Source organism: Hypomesus nipponensis, chromosome 4 (genome assembly GCF_054491055.1).
Source record: "Hypomesus nipponensis isolate SF chromosome 4, ASM5449105v1, whole genome shotgun sequence".
NCBI classification, from domain to species: Eukaryota; Metazoa; Chordata; class Actinopteri; order Osmeriformes; family Osmeridae; genus Hypomesus; species Hypomesus nipponensis.
In genome coordinates this window covers 14,500,001-14,506,823 of record NC_140364.1, presented here as the reverse complement: position 1 = coordinate 14,506,823, position 6,823 = coordinate 14,500,001, and positions in this window count along the sequence as shown.

Below are 6,823 nucleotides of genomic sequence, written 5' to 3'. Positions count from 1 at the left end.
CTTCCTGTGAGAGTGACGTCACTCAAAAACACTCCCAGTCCTGTGACTCAGTCCCCATCTCCTCCACAGCACAGCAGCACTAATGAGGAACACATGCTCACACACACATACCTGCTATCATGAATCCCTCTCTCTCTCTCACACACACACACACTAATGAGGAAGTAACCTGATCCTTAGAGGAGTTCTAGCTACCTGCTTGGACGAGTTACACCAGTTAGAGACAGAGAAGAGGAGAGCTGACAGACAAAAAGAGAGGATGGAGAGAGAAGAGAGAGTAGATGGAGAGAGGGGAGGAGGAGAGAAAGGAGAGGATGGACAAAGAGGAGGAGAGAGAGAGGAGAGGAGGAGAGAGGATGGAGAGAGAACAGAGGATGGAGAGAGAGAAGAGGAGAAGGAGGGATGATAGAGAAGACAGGATAGAAAGACAGGAGGAGAGGTGATGGAGAGAGTACAGAGGATGGAGAGAGAGGGGAGGAGGAGAGTGGATAGAGAGTACAGAGGATGGAGAGAGGTAAATGAGAGAGATGACAGGGTGCAGGGAGCGATGCCACCAGGATGAGATGGGCGGAGATGCCAACCGTTTTAAAGCTCCACTGAGCCACTCTGGAATGAAGCGAAATGACATCATATCAACGCGGAATGAGAAAGGAGTGGTGAAGGGATGGAGAAAGAGAGAGGGCAAGTTAAAGAGAGGAAGAGAGAGATAGAGAGAAGGAGAGAGGGAGAGAGATGGAGTCCCGTTCTAAGAGGAATATTTCAGGAGGGTAAATGGAGCAGAACTCCATCCAGGCCAGCTTTAACCTCCCTTAGAGTCTCATTCTCCAGGGGCCTAGAGTGAGAGGGGGGAGGGGAGAGAGGCAGGGAGATAGGGTGGGAGGAAGGATTAGGGAAGGAGGGAAAGGGACAGAGAGTGAGAGGGGGGAGGGAGCGAGAAAAGGGTGAGAGAAAAATAGTGTGAGGGATATAGGGAGAGGAGGGGTAGTTAGAGAGAGAGAGAAAGAGAGGCAGAAAGAGAGAGAGAAGGAGGACTAGGGGGTGAAATAGAGAACCCGCAACCATTGAGAGACTGAACTTAACTCCGCAATCAAACGCTGGAAACAAAACAGCCAATGGCACAGCAAGACTCATTACAGCACAGTACAGTACATTACAGCACAGTACAGTACATTACAGCACAACAGCACAGAATAGTACCTAAGATAACAGCACAGTACATGACAGTATAGTACGGTACTGCCCTCATCGTAGCACTCTGGGCTGTGACTTCCATGCATTAATGACCAGACACCACCACACCTGCAGCCACACTTCCATTAGCAGCTGAGAGTGCAGGGGAGAGATGTAAAGCAGCTCTCCCATTGGCTGGGCCTGGAGATATTAGTCAGCTTGGAGGAGTTCGGGGGGTGATGCACTTAGCGATTGTATCCGTGGTGACGCCTCTATAATTAGCAGAGCTGAAGTCATCAAAGTGAGACTGCTAAATGGAGCAGAACAGCTCCCACAAACACTCTTCCTTTCACACAACATACGAGGGGAGAGGGGGAGGGGGAGGGAGGGGTGTGAGAGAGAGAGTGAGAAAGGGGAGAAAGCGAGAGGAGAGAATGTGGAGAAAAACTGGAACAGCAGACAGAGGAGATAAGGAGGAAAAAGAGAGAGAGAGAGAGAGAGAGAGAGAGAGAGAGAGAGAGAGAGAGAGGGAAGATGTGACAACTGAGCAGGAGGTGAAGTGTGTGTTTGTGTGTGGGTCTGTTGACAGGTGAGGTGTTTACATTTACATGTAGTCATTTAGCAGACGCTCTTATCCATAGCGACTTACAGTGAGTACAGGGACATTCTCCCTGAGGCAAGTAGGGTGAAGTGCCTTGCCCAAGGACACAACGTCATGTGCACCGGCCGGGAATCGAACAGGCAACCTTCAGATTACTCTACCCGCTCAGCCACTTGACTCCCTGTTTCCTGTCACCTGACAGGTGAGTGAGGTGTTTCCTGTTTCCTGTTTCCTGTCACCTGACAGGTGAGTGAGGTGTTTCCTGTTTCCTGTCACCTGACAGGTGAGTGAGGTGTTTCCTGTTTCCTGTCACCTGACAAGTGAGTGAGGTGTTTTGAATCTGTACATACAAAGAACAAACTCTTTCACAAAAGCCTTTTCTCAACCAAGTCATTATGCAGCAAAGATAATTTCAGCACTGTTTCATCACTTCCTGTATAGATCCTTGGAGAGAAAAATAAGTCACGCACACACAGACGTACGCACACACACACACATCTGTAACTAGGCACGTTTGAAGATTGCTGTTCATGCCTCTCTGTCATCAAGTCAGTCAACGCGGAGATCAACATTACCACCCACTGAACCAAACAGAACATGTACACACACACACACACACACACACACACACACACATTCCCGCTTCAGAACAATGCACCTGGCTGGCAACCTGGAACAACAGAGCAGCTGGGATTGCAGATGTGAAGGGCTGTGTGTGGTGTGTGTGTGTGTCTACTGTATGAAATGAAAATGTGTGAGATAGTGAGAGTGAGATAAAGTGATACAGACAGATAGAACATGTGTATGTGTGCTGTGAGAAAATGAGTGACAGAAAGATAGAGAGGGGAAATGTACGAGAGTGAGGGTGCTGGACCCTGCACCTCCAGCACGGCACAAAGTATGCTCTCTCCCCCCAGCCTCTCCCCCAGCCTCTCCCTCCCATCTTCTCCCTCCCAGCCTCTCCCCCCCAGCCTCTCTGCCCAGCCCCACCAGCCTCTCCCCCAGCCTCTCCCCCCCAGCCTCTCTGCCCAGCCCCACCAGCCTCTCCCCCAGCCTCTCCCCCCCAGCCTCTCTGACCAGCCCCCTAGCCTCTCTGCCCAGCCCCACCAGCCTCTCTCCCAGCCCCACCAGCCTCCCCCCAGCCTCTCTGCCCAGCCCCACCAGCCTCCCCCCAGCCTCTCTGCCCAGCCCCACCAGCCTCTCTCCCAGCCTCTCCCCCCCAGCCTCTCTGCCCAGCCCCACCAGCCTCTCCCCCCCAGCCTCTCTGCCCAGCCCCACCAGCCTCCCCCCCAGCCTCTCTGCCCAGCCCCACCAGCCTCTCCCCCAGCCTCTCCCCCCCAGCCTCTCTTCCAGCCCCCCAGCCTCTCCTCACTCTGAAGGCCTCATGTTGCATGATTGCTCTGGAGGAGTTCCTAATCAGGGAGATGTTTTACAGATGTGATACTCGAGCCTCAGGCCAACACAAGAAACTCCATCTGGGTGTGGATGTCAGTGTGTGCGTGTGTGTGCGTGTGTGTGTGTGTGTGCGTGTGTGTGTGTGTGTGCGTGCGTGTGTGTGCGTGTGTGTGTGTGTGTGCGTGTGTGTGTGCGTGTGTGTTTGTGTGTGTGTGTGTGTGTGTGTGTGTGTGTGTGTGTGCGTGTGTGTATGTGCGTGTGTATGTGAGTGCGTGTACATGTGAGATGGGAGTGTGTGTGTAGGAGTGCATTTATTGTGTGTTTGTAGGTGTGACTGTGTGTCAGTATGTCTATGTTAGAGTGTGCATTTGTCAAAGTGTGTGTACGTGCGTAAGTGAGTGTGTAAGTGCTTGGAGATGTGTGTGTGTGTGTGAGAGTGCCCGTTGATGTGTGTGTGTGTGAACATCCTCCAGTCTGAAGCGTGATCACAGAAGAGCGCTGTGTATTAATCTACCACCTCTGGGTGTGTTTGATTTATGTCCCCTGCTCTCCCTCCTCCCTGACTAATCACACAGAGGGACACAAACAGGTGCAAACCCATCTGCCCTAACGTGATTTCACAGACAAGGTGCCTCCAGTCCCCAGTGGAGGTCTACAGAAGCAGCCCTTCCCAATCCCGTCATGTAAACACGACAGTTCGCATGAGAACGAGACAGGACGCCGCTCCTCCATCTCTGGAGCCTGGAGCAGGCCTGGCTGGATCCTGGAGCCTGCTGCTGGAGCCTGGATCCTGGATCTCGCTGCTGGAGCCTGGAGGGGGAGAGTTGAGGGCCGCGTGGAGGGTTTGGTGCCAGCCGTGAGAGAGCTGGGACAGCCCGGTCTGGGAGGAATTTACACGGCCCCTGATCTTGGGAAATAGGAAATGAAACGGTGGGGTGTTTCTTTATTTTATTTTTTTGCAATCCCTCCCCCCTCCCCCCCTCCCTCCCTCCCTCTCTTTTATAATGTTCTCCATCCCGCTCTCTCTCTCTCCCTTCCCCTCTCTCTCTCCCTTCCTCTCCCTCCCTCTCTCTCTCCCTTCCCTTCCCCTCTCTCTCCTTTCCTCTCCCTCTCTCTCTCCCCCTTCCTCTCTTTCCCTCCCTCCTAGATTCTCAGTATTCCTGTGGTCTGGTCCACCAGACATTGTGGTTGGCTCTTCAATGTTTCATGGTTGGAACTGCTCACGCCTGGTCACGACAGGAAATGCCTTTAAGGTGGGACAACCACCAAACATCCATCTAGCAGTCCACTACAACCAAGACCCAGCTGGGGGTGGGGGTGAGGCTGGGACTGAAACAGGGGTGGGGGTGAGGCTAGGGCTAGGACTGGAACAGGGGTGAGGGTGAGGCTGGGACTGGAACAGGGGTGGGGGTGAGGCTGGGGCTGGGACTGGAACAGGGGTGAGGGTGAGGCTGGGACTGAAACAGGGGTGGGGATGAGGCTGGGGCTGCGACTGGAACAGGGGTGGGGGTGAGGCTGGGACTGAAACAGGGGTGGGGGTGAGGCTGGGGCTGGGACTGGAACAGGGGTGAGGGTGAGGCTGGGACTGAAACAGGGGTGGGGATGAGGCTGGGGCTGCGACTGGAACAGGGGTGGGGGTGAGGCTAGGACTGAAACAGGGGTGAGGGTGAGGCTGGGACTGGGACTGGAACAGGGGTGGGGGTGAGGCTGGGGCTGGGGAAGAAAACCTTTCATGTTTTGAAACAGAGTTTCCCTAAAAACAACTGGCCAAGACAATAAGTAATGATTAAGAAATGAAAGAGTTCAACTCTCAGTGGAGAAGAAGTGGGATAAAAGGTCACACACAACACACACACATACACACACTCACACAAAAGCCTTACTAACAAACACACATACACCCACACCCTCCTAACACACACGCACGCACACTCACTCACTCCAGCTCAATGTAAACTGTTGAAGCAAAGTGAAGCAGCCTTGGCAGCCTTTTAATGGTCTGTCACAGTCTAAGGGGTTTAAAGCCCTTACAAAGGAGAGGGCTGCTAAGCCCCAGAGCTCACGTCTAATTGTTCAGAACCTCCTCTCTCTCTGGGCGACCGTGGCCTGTCTGTCACTGGGGACACCTATTAGCAGCTTCCTGGCTTTCCAACACCACCCTCTCCTTACCCTCCACCCTCCTTATCCTCCACCCTCCTCCTGACCCTCCACCTTCCTCCTGACCCTCCATCACCCTCCTCCTGACCCTCCATCACCCTCCTCCTTGACCCTCCACCCTGCTCCTGACCCTCCACCCTCCTCCTGACCCTCCTCCACCCTCCTCCTGATCCTCCACCTTCCTCCTGACCCTCCACCACCCTCCTCCTGACCCTCTACTACCCTCTCCTTATCTTCCACCCTCCTCCTGACCCTCCACCCTCCTCCTGACCCTCCACCCTCCTCCTGATCCTCCATCCTCTTCTCCCGACCCTCCAACACCATCCTCTATCTTCTAGAGGTCGGGGTTATGGGGTAGAGCTCCCACAGGAAATACCATCATCAGCTCTGGAGGGCGTTTCCTGTATGGCGGGACGCTGGAAGCAGAAACAGGTCATGTGACTGCTAAACAAACCAGGAAGTGAAGGGAACTGGAGCAATCAATAGGAGGTAAACAGGAAGTGGGCTGAGTAACAGGAAGTACAGGCCTACACTGACGACACAGCAGAAGCTGAAGAATATTCCCAGTTGGATAACCGAGTATCGACCCAGATTATGTGGGAGGAATTTCCTTTGATGTGGCAGAGGAGATAGACACTGCAATCGAGATGTTATTGTTGCGCTGTAGTGTTATGTTTTGTTCAACGTGCCTTTTAGCCGAGATGTGGTTTATTGCGATGTGGCTGGTAAACGCAGACTGCTCCTCAACTCTGACCACCCAAACACTACAGAAACACCACCAAAACACTACAGAAACACCACTGAAACACTACAGAAACCACTGAAACACTACAAAAACACCACCAAAACACTACAGAATCATAACAGAAACACTACAGAACTACACACCTCAGATCCTCCATCTTCCGCCGTATTTGACCTTCCACGTGCACTATTAGTACTTCTCTTTGGATAACGGTGTCTGATGAATGAGGAAGGAGGTGTGGTGTGAGCTGGTGTCCAGAGAGAGGTTCAGCCGTGAGCCCAAGCTTGTCCCTGCTGCAGAGAGATGTGAGTGACAGCGGCGCTGGAGGAACACAGGCTCCTTTTAGCAGCTCAGAAACACTCAAATAAAACCTGCTGTACTGGAACTCCTCCCCAACTCCGGCTTAATGTTACTCTCCCTCTAGTTATTTCTCTCTCTCAGTCACTATATGTCCCCTGTCACACTCGCACATGTACTGGACTATCCTAGGATGTACTAAGCTATCTTTAACTGTTCAAGGCTATACTAGGCTTTACTAGGCTAAACTAGGCCTTCCTGGCGATGCTACACTAGGCTACACTAATGCTGGTTGGTGTTTGGCAGTGCTAAGCTAGGCTAGGCTATGCTAAAGCTGACTCGCATTTGTCAGTGCTACGCAAGGCTATGCTAAAGCTGGCTGGCATTTGGCAGTGCTAGGTTAGGCTACGCTAATGCTGGCTGGCGTTTGGGTCTGCCGGTGGTCAGGTCATTCAATC